This window comes from Pristis pectinata, chromosome 33 (genome assembly GCF_009764475.1).
Source record: "Pristis pectinata isolate sPriPec2 chromosome 33, sPriPec2.1.pri, whole genome shotgun sequence".
NCBI classification, from domain to species: domain Eukaryota; kingdom Metazoa; phylum Chordata; class Chondrichthyes; order Rhinopristiformes; family Pristidae; genus Pristis; species Pristis pectinata.
Genome location: NC_067437.1, coordinates 16,097,253 through 16,107,428, shown reverse-complemented (window position 1 = coordinate 16,107,428; position 10,176 = coordinate 16,097,253). Strand labels below are relative to the sequence as shown.

Below are 10,176 nucleotides of genomic sequence, written 5' to 3'. Positions count from 1 at the left end.
ATAATGCTACTACTCTTACACTTGATTTGTCTACATATCTGGTTCTCTGTCTCCTGATCATTGTTAAGAGGCCTTTAGTATAATCCCAGCAAATTAATGTCTCCTTTTTGTTCCTAAACTCTATTCATATGATCTCATTTAAAGAGCCTTCTGGGATATCCTCCCTTATTCACACAATGGACCCCTTAATCAATACAGCAGTGCCATGTCTTTCACATCGCACACCCATCCTCTCCTCCCTGTCATGCGTGAAGGTTCTATCCCCTGGAATGTTGAGTTGCCAGTCCCTCCCTCCTTTCAACCATTGCCTTGATTTGATATGAATAAAGTATTGATTTTCATGATTATGTGTTGTGGACCTGTTGTGGATCCATCCAATGGAATTCCTTGTATTTACAGCCCATCACCACCACTGTCTCCTCCCGAATTTCAAAAGTTGCATTTGCTTCCAGTGCATTTTCGGTCAAATTTCTGTTCTAAATACTCATGAATGCCAAAGTGTTGCAGCTAATGGAGCCGCTACCTCACAGCTCCAGAGGTGCAGGTTCAGTCCTGGTCTCAGGTGCTGTCTGTGTGGAGTTTTCATGTTCTCCCTGTGACTGTTTGGACTTCCTCCGTGTGCTCCAGTTTCCTCCCACATCCCAAAACTCAGTTAATTGGCTGCTGCAAATTGACTCTAGTATGTAGCTGAGGGGTAGAATCTTGGGGGAGTTGTTGGGAATGTGGGGAGAATAAACTGGGATTAGTGTAAATTGGTTGGTGTAGACCCAATGATCCAAAAGCCCTGTTCCTAAGATGCATGAGTTTTAACGATGAGTAAGAATGGAGGACGCACAAGAAAATAGGAACAGAAGTAGGCCACTCGGCCCCTCAAACCGGTCCTGTCATTCAATATGATCATGGCCTCGGGTCTCAATTCCTGTCCCAGTTCCAAATAACCCTCAGTTCCCCAATCTTTCAAAAACTTATCCAACCTCTCTTTAAATCCCTCCACAACTCTCTGGGTTAGAGAATTCCAGGGATTCACCACCCTCTGCAAGAAGAAATTCCTACACCCCTGTTTTAAATGACTGTGGTCTAGTCTTGTTACTTCGTCCCCTTGTCTGAGAATCTCTCAGAACATCTATCCTGTTGCTCCCCCTTAGGGTCTTTATCTGTTTCAATAATGACCAGATTCAATAAGGGAACGACAGATAGGGGCAGGGTTAGGCGCTGAAACATTCTCTAGCTAATGCTGGGGGGATGGTGGTGGATCCTCATGGTAAGTCAGCAAGCACAAAGGTGCTTCCTCCTGGGCAGCTTGGTAAGCCCAGGAGTGATGGATGTCACCTGAGGGCCAGGCTTCAGTTAAGGAGCAGAAAAGAAGATGAATGATACGGATTGGAATACATTTGCCTACACTGTACATTTGTTCAAAAATATGTGGCTGTCAACTCTTGGATCTGCACGATTCATCTCCCTGTGCAAACCTTCCAAATGATCCAACCCCCGTAAGGCATGTTACTGTTACGGAGAGTCGACACGCTGGAAGCCCCTTGATCTGACACACAGCTAACAGAGCCCTGACTTGGAGGAGCAACATTTGAAAATTCAAAGAAAATAATTAAGTTGTGCATTAATGGGGAGGAATGGAGACCAGAAGCTTTAAAATTCTGCTCTTGTGATTTTTCCATTATGGGGGTAGTTAGTTGGGGGGTCTGTGTATACCAGTGGTGTGTGGCTTACCCCAACTATTGGTTCAGCTTTTCTTGTCACTCTAAAGCCACACTTAGAGTGAACTTTCTGCTTTTAGCAGCACTGGCTTAAAATTTAATGTTAAACACTTTAATAGGTTAATTTCATTTAAGGCCACAGATTGATAACTCTCATTTTGAATTGAGGCAATAGTGATCTTGCTGCTTAGCAACCAGAGGTCAAAGTGCAGACAAGGGCAGCTGTAAATTCCAAAGATTGTTGCATTCCTGAAGGCTTTTTCCATGGTCATTTAATTCGGGACAAAAGTCACGCAGGATCTAGCCCACAGCTGTGTTGCAGGGTCAGAGAGCAGCAGCTGGTTTTATTACAGACATTCCAATGAAATTTGAACCAAGGCTTCAAGGTAGGTGATGTCAGCTTATCTACAAATGGCAGATAACACAAGACAACTGGCCTGTTGTCTGATCAAAGCTGTACTCCCATCTCCTTGTTCTTGAACATGTCTCTGCGACTCAACTGATTCTGGTTGATAATTAGAGGAGTTTAATTTAAGGAATTTGGCAAAAGAACCATGGGAGATGAGAATTATTTTTAAAAGGAGCTGGTTATTATGATCTTGAACTTGAATGGTTTGTGGTTCAACAACAATTGGCATTGTTTCAGCTCCTCTAAAATAGTAAAATTTTCTGTATCACAGTCCTAATGGACTTTTTGCTATAAATGGCTGTAAATTGGCTTAGCTGAGGGCTGTGAGAGCTGCCACAAAAATGCAAGTATAAAAAAAATCCCAAAGCATGATCAAAGACACAGGTGTACATGCTGAAGGATGCTCTGAAGCTCTATGCAGCCACCGCAAAGGCTCTGTGGGGAAGGACCACAGTCCAGGGACCTGCCACCACTGGACACTGAGGGGCTGGGCCCTGGGTAACAGCCTCTCAGACGCTTCACGATGCAGCATTTAAGGAGGAAACATAATGCATTAACAGCATTCGTAAGAGAATTATTGAATTGATGGTACAATAAATATAGAGAAAGACGTGTACTGATTGTATTTACTGGATACAATCTAAAGTATATTTTTGAAATTAAAGAAAGAAGCAAAATTTGAAACCAAGCCACATTGAAAGATCAAACATTTGGTCAGATGGTTTTTAATGGGGATTTAAAGGAAGGAGGATACAGAGGTTTGGGGACAGAATTCCAGAGCCTGGGGCCAAGGCAGCTTCAGTTACTAGTGGCGCAGCGGTGGAGATCGGGAATGGGAAAGAAGCAGAATGAACTGTAACTTTCAAAGGCAAATTGGATGTAAACTTGAAAAAGGAAAATACTGCAAAGTGTGACAAAAGTAAACTAATTCAAAGAGCTGACGGGGTCAGTGGGATAAATGGCCTCTTCTGCTTCACAGTTCTAAAGGTGCAAACACACCAGATCTGATTATTTGCAACGTTTAGTGTGTGAAACTGGACCTTCTGGATAGAAATATAGGATGCAATTGACAGTTAAAGAAACCCACTCTCACAAAATAAAACCCGGCTTTGGTTGACTCAGTGCAGCAAGGCCACTAACTCTGGACGAGTTTCTAGCCAATGGCCTTGCATGTGGGAAAGGGCTCCAGGTCGTAACAGGAATGCAACGTGTCTGGTCTGATCACACTGCCAATCCCTGCCCAGCTCCTGGGATCACACTGCCAATCCCTGCCCAGTGTCTGCTCTGATCACACTGCCAATCCCTGCCCAGCTCCTGGGATCACACTGCCAATCCCTGCCCGGCTCCTGGGATCACACTGCCAATCCCTGCATGGCTCCTGGTTCATCTAGGAAGCTGTGATAAATCCCCACCCTCAGTCCACATTTTCCAAGCCCTTAAGTGAAGGATGCTGCTCATTCTGACTCTTTCCCCACCCCACTGAGTCATATTTCCTGAATAGTTTACAACCTTGACACCTCTGCTCTATGGAGTGTACCATGTGTTGAACACCAACTCATTTAATGTTGACATCTTTGCAAAATTCCTCTCCCCGGGTAGCCCCCCTCAAGCCCTGGTTCTCTCCACGGCCGTTATGGGCCCTTTGGTGCATCACTCACGTGACCCATCTTCCCCTGGAGGCTTCTTCACATTGTAGAGAATCCCCCCTACTCCCCAACCCATTCTCAACTGACTTACAGCACTGTCTGTAGCACGTAGTGGACAGGTAGGTTGATGCTGTTTTAGAAATTCTCCATCCTAAATGACAGGAAGGTTGGCTGACAGTTACCCATTCCTACTCCTGGGTAATGAATGGGACAGTTGGTGCAAGAGTTCAGGGAAATTGTAGTAATCTGTCTGCTGTTCACTAATTTCCATTTGCCAATTTCACCATAGGTTCCACGTATACAGGCTGGAGCACGGATTACTTTATAAAAAAGATTAAATGTTAGCCTATCACGATGTTTCACAAAGTGAGTTCCATTTTCTCATTACATTTTATCATATATTCTTATCACATGTAGTAGAGACTTAGGAATATTTATGTAAATGTCACATTGTAATTACACTCTTGGTAGGTGAATGTAATTACTGTGTGACAAGTGTATACGGCCAGTTCCCATTTTAAACGTTGCTGTAATACTTACAAAGGAAACAGTTAACGGAAAGGAAAGGCTCAAGACTTTTAGAATATTGAACTGATAGCAATATTCACTGAGAGATGCTCTTGTGTTCTGCATTGATCTCTCTAGTGTAGTAATATTTTACTTTCTTCTATCATGAATACATTGGTTTCTTAATGAGGTGCAGGTGTGGAGTTGTTAATTATAATGGGGATATAAAAATATTTAATGCAGGGAGAGAGTTAATCATAGATGCCTTGTACTACCAGGTGGCAGAGTTGATTATCTGATGAACATTTCACTTCAAGCTTAGACCTGCCCTTAAGTGCACTGAGAGCTTCTGTTACGGGTCCATTCAGCTCAACCTCAGCAGCCCTGAGCCTGAGAAAGTGCTGAAGGTTGTATCTGGAGTTGTGTAGGTACGGACAGTTGTCGAGGGTCCGAGGGTACACCTTCAGGTACTGAGGATCTAGGAGTTTGTACACTGACGTTTTATATAGTCTAGCAGGGTGTGTGTGTGTGTGTGTGTGTGTGTGTGTGTGCGCGCGCATGCCCAAGCGGATATACACGTGATCAGGTGCTGAGTATGTGTACACAGTGTCTGGTACTCTGTTTCTGACTTGATTTTCAAGGAAGTCAGGTACTGTGTGTGTGCTTCACTCTCAGGATGTGGGCATCACTGACAAGGCTGGTATTTGTTACCCTTCACCAGATGCCCTTGTGAAGATCTGCCATCTTGAACCATTGCAGTCCTTTTTGCAAAGGTACTCTGACACTGCTGTTGAGAAGGGACTTCCAGGATTTAGACCCAGCAATGATCGAGGAATTGTGATATATTTGCAAGTCAGGATTGTGTGCTGCTTGGAAGGGAATCTGCAGGTGGTGGTGTTCCCATATACCTGCTGCCCTTGACCTTCTTGGGTGTGAAAAATCTGGGGTTTAGGAAGTGCCTGGGTGAGTAACTGGTGCATTTTGTAACTGGCACACACTGCAGTCACTGTGTACTAGTGGTTGGAGGGAATGAATGGGGTACTGGATGAGGTGCCAATCAAATGAGCTGCTTTCTCCTGGATAGAGTTGTTGGAGCAGCAGTCACCCAGGTAAGTGACGAGTGTTCCACCACATTCCTGACTGGTTCCTGCAATGGAGAGACTGTGGGAATGGATTCAGCAATGGGAATATCACTGAGTATCAAGGATGGATGGTTTGACCGTCTTATTGAAGCTGGTCATCACCTGATACTTCGGCAGCATGAATGTTACCTGCCACCTGTCAGCCCATCCCCGAATGTTATTAGGTCTTGTTCTCTTCGGGCCTGGGCTGCTTCATCTGCCAAGAATTTCAAATGGAATTAAAATAGTGCATTATCAATGAACATACCCACTTCAGACATTATGATGGAAGGAGAGTCGTTGATGAAGCAGCTGAAGATGGTTGGGCCCAGGACACTCCTGCAGTGATGTCTTGAAGATGCGATGACTGACCTTCAATGGCTATGACCATCCTCCTTTGTGGAAGGTCTTATTCCAACCCTTCCTCTTTACTCCCTTCTAACTTCACTTTTACCGGGGCTCCTTGATGCTACATTTGCTCAAATGCTGTTTTGTTGTCAAGGGCAACCACTGTCACTACATCTCTGGAACTCAGCTCCTTGGTCCATCTTTTTGACCAAGGTGAACCCCAGACTGGGCTTTGGTAAGCAGGTGAGTAAGCACCACTTTGATAGCACTGTCACTGACAGCTTCCATCTCGCCTGATGATTGAGAATGGATTGGTTGGGCAGTAATTAGGCTGGATTTGTCCTGCTTTCTGTAAACAGGACATACTTGTACAATTTTCCACCTTGTTGGGTTCATGTCAGTGTTGTAACTGTCCTGTAAATGCTTGACTAGTTCTAGAGAGCAGGTCTTCATTACACAGCTGGGAGGGTTGTCTGGTCCCATAACTTTTGATCCAGCCGCAGTTTCTTGATATCACATGGAATGAATCGAATTGGTTCAAGATGGGTTTCTGTGATGGTGGGGACTTCAGAAGGGGGCCAAGGGGGATCATCCACACTGCAGCTCTGGCTGAACATGGGTGCTCATGTTATGTGGTGTTGAAGGCACAGTGAATTCAGTGCCAGTCTGAGCAATGGGCAATGTCAGCCACTCGGTCACTGAGATTAGTGGTGCCTGAATGAGCAGGTGTCTGTCCACTAACCCACGCCTGTGTTGTACCTATCATGCAGGGGAGTGGTGTTCAGCTGTGGCATTTGGTCTTCAGTTGGACACTTTATTATTTCACCTGTCCTGCGAGGTTTGCTTTGTTGGGCCTCACTGCTGGGATGGTTCAGCTGGGACTGTGTAGGTACCTTCACCCTTTTTGGCTCAGGGTTCCCACACCTGATCACTGGATGGTGAGGTCATGACCAAACTGGGTTGTGATGCCCTGTGCAGATTCACTATGACCCTGTAAGGCAGCACTTTCAGGAGGGGAGCCAGGTAAGTGCAACACTGGCCTCGACTCTGTGTATATCAGGAGCGATCGGCAACCAAGTCTCCTCATGTTGTGTCCTGCAGAGCTGTAATCATGTTCAGTAAAGTGGCAGCACTGGGACTGGTATGTGAGCTTGTTTCTGTTCGAGCTTTCTCCACTCCTTCCCTTGAGATGTTGACTCCTCGTGATACACATTGTGCACCTCCAGGAACTCCCTCAGTAAACGTGACACTGGACAGGTCAGGACATCAGGCTGATTTCCACTCTCCACCCTTTATCCCTCCTTCCCCCACAACCCCATGTACTGAAGACTATTCCCACTCCCTTTGCCACTGCCAACCTACATCAGCCAACTCAGTCCATGTTAGGGTGTGGTGTAGACACTGCTGTCAGAACCCCAGAGTCAGGTGTTCAAATCCCACCGTAGAAACAACTAAAAAAAATCAAATTCAAGAAATCTAATTGTTTAAGGGCAAACCTGGAGGAAGCTGCAGGTGCCATGGAAACATAACTGGGACACTCATGTCCTTCAGGACAAGAAACCAGTCCGGTATGTTTAGGTGTGACTCCTGTGCCACACTCAATGTCCTAAACCAACCAGGGATGGGCTGTAAGCCAGCCAGGCTAACACTGACACACCCTAAAACAAATAATTAAAATTAAATTAGATTCCAGTCAAAGCTAGCTCCTCACCTCCTCATCACAGCACTGTTGTTGGCTATTATTCCACGTTTGAAGCAGCTCATTGGGTGTTTTTCTTGAAGAAACTTCTGGGATCTGGGGTGGGGTTGATTTGGGTTTTCGTGGTGGGGTGGCGGCCTGAGTTGGGTAGTGGGGGATCAGCCTGAGCGCTGGTCCTGTCCAGATGAGTGAGTGCCCGAGGGAGTATAGATGTATATCAGTAGGATTCAATGTCACAAGGTGTGGAGAAAGTTGGAACAGGAGCAAGCCCACATACCAATTTCATTACCTAGTGTGGTTACAATTCCAGTAGTCAGCACTCCTCTGCTTGCATCTTGCACATCAGGTCGACAGCACAGCAGTGTCACACACCTGTGGTGACGGAGGTTAGGTCATCAAATCTTGCCCATTTTGATGTGGTCATTGATGGAGGAATCTCCATGGGTGTTTGTAGGTCCTGCTCTCCAGCATAATGGGGTGGCACGGTGGTGCAGTCAGTATAACTCCTGCCTCACAGCACCCGTTTCAATCCTGACCTCTGCTGCTGTCTGCGTGGAGTTTGCATGTTCTTCCTGTGACCCTGTGGGTTTCCTCTGAGTGGTCCAGTTTCCTCCCACATCCCAAAGACATGCAAATTGGCCACTCTAAATTGTCCTTCGTGTGTAGGTAGGTGGTAAATCTGGGGTGGGGGGGGGGGGGGGTTGATGAAAATCTGGTGAGAATAAAAAGTGGGAATAATATAGGATTAGTGTCAATGGGTGGTTTATGGTTGGCACAGACTCAATGGGCTGAAGGGCCTGTTTCTGTGTTGCATCTCTCTATGACTCTATGATAAATAATCCAAACTGCTGGCCACACTGTGGGTCACCAACGTCCTGACGACCAATCAATGGCCCATGTGAAGTTTGCTGCTGTAAGCCACAACAGTAAGAGTCAGAATTCAAGGAGGGACCATCTTGCACGAGTTCCCACTACTGGTCACCCGCTGACTCCTGCTGACAAGTGCATGTGGCAGGTAAGGGCTGCATTGGGCTTGAATGTGATGCCTCTATAGTTAAATAGCCACCCAGCAATCAACATAATTGCTCAAGGTGGAGCCACAGAACCATTGTGTTGAAATGTTGAAGGTGGTTATGGAATGGGATCCCAGCAGGTCTCAGCCCCTGTGGGGGGGGGGGGGGGGGGTGGGGTGGTGTCAGAGCCCAGAGGCCTGTATTCAGTTATGGATCAATGTCAGGGGCAGGAGTAAATAAAAAGGACATTTTCTATCTTCATCTTTGTAGGTCCACCCTCAGCTCTGGGTTATAAGCTCATTACTGCAAAGACTGATGTGAAATGTCGCAGAGGTTACTGGGAACACTGCTGGTGGGGAGAAGTATCGCATTCGGCGAGGACATGAACTGACATATCACGGTGCCTGCACTGTAGAACATCCAGCCTGACACTCGACCCTGCAGCTGTTCTGCGGCAGACTGATTGATTACACAGCCCACTGCCGGAGACGAGGAGCTAATGTTGTACTGGGTGAAGGGATGTGTTGGGGGGGGGGGGGGGGGGAGAATGCAGAAGGGTACGCTGTGCAAACACGCAATGGGCCATTTATTGCAGGTCAGTGTGAAGCCCCTCCTCATACATTGAATCAACTAGTTCTGCTGTTGTAAACTCACACTGCATGGACTGGACGGGACTTTCTGTGTGGGTGACACCTACAGATATCACTTTATCAGTATCTATAGCCTCATTACCACGGCTGAATTAGTTAAAGGCATCGAGTGTGTTGCCACAAAACCCCACTGTGTAGGAAGGGGCTGGGGTCTGTACTGACTGATTTGTGCAGGACGGGTGAAGAATTAACTCCCACCCTTAAGCAAAGCAGCTGAAAAAAAATCGGCTCCTCCTGACTGAGAAACATTCACTGAGCTGGGATGAAGGACAGGGATGTTGCTCTTTACAGCTGACTAGGCTGTAATGGGTAGGGTTTGGTTTGATGCATATCGTATTACACAGGCTACGATCACGGGTAGGAGCAGGTTGTGCTGTGTACCTAGTACAATTAAATAACTAAGACTTTTGATAGAAATGTCCCTGACTACACAATATTTGAGGGAAATCATCCTGCTGTTTGTGGTCTCTCTGATCAGACGGTCCAAGAATCTTCAGCCCCAGAATACCACCTCTGGAGATGGCGTTCCTACACCACTGCCCATGTATCTACCCAAGAACACTTGTTCAGTTGAGCAGGAGGGTCGTCCTGCATCCAACTTCTTCAGCAGTTGTTGCTCTGCCTGACGCTTTTGAATTTTCAATTCTGTCAGCATGAAGCAGTTTTCAAGGCTTCCTTTGCCTGGGAGCAGGAGTTTATCCTGCTGCAGAGGTGGCTTCCTGGATTGATTTAGTGATGGGAGTCGGCTGGGGGAAGGAGCATGGTAAATGTGCGTTAATTGTGCATGTGGAGGTGTTATTTCAACATTCCAGTTGGTGGAGAGTCATCTCCTCCTTGCTAGTGGAAGTCACAGGTTGGGAGCCACCAATGTAGATTAAAACCCATTAGTGCGTTTTAACTGCTCAGCCTAGCTTGAAGTGCAAGCAAACCTAACACCAAATTGTTCAGCTGTGGCAGCTGTGATGATTGAAGTTCAGAGCGAGCCAGTACTCCAGGGCACAGTCTGCCTCAATAATTAGGAAAGGATAGAACGGGAATTTTTCACGTGACACCAGCTAACACTGCCAATTG

The 10,176-nt window shown here is 46.3% G+C and overlaps 1 protein-coding gene across 11 annotated transcripts in view; it reads left to right on the top strand.

Annotated features, from left to right (window-relative positions):
- The window catches only part of foxred2 (FAD-dependent oxidoreductase domain containing 2), a 120,377-nt gene extending 110,952 nt beyond the window's left edge, over positions 1-9,425 (top strand). For 10 of the 11 annotated variants that reach the window (XR_007958532.1, XR_007958528.1, XR_007958535.1 and 7 more), the window contains 2 exons: positions 4,057-4,133; positions 8,726-9,425. The gene's annotated coding sequence lies outside the window, so the exon portion shown is untranslated. The remainder of the gene's footprint in view (positions 1-4,056; positions 4,134-8,725) is intronic. The other variant, XR_007958534.1, reaches the window with a different exon arrangement.
- Positions 9,426-10,176: the final 751 nt, after the last annotated feature.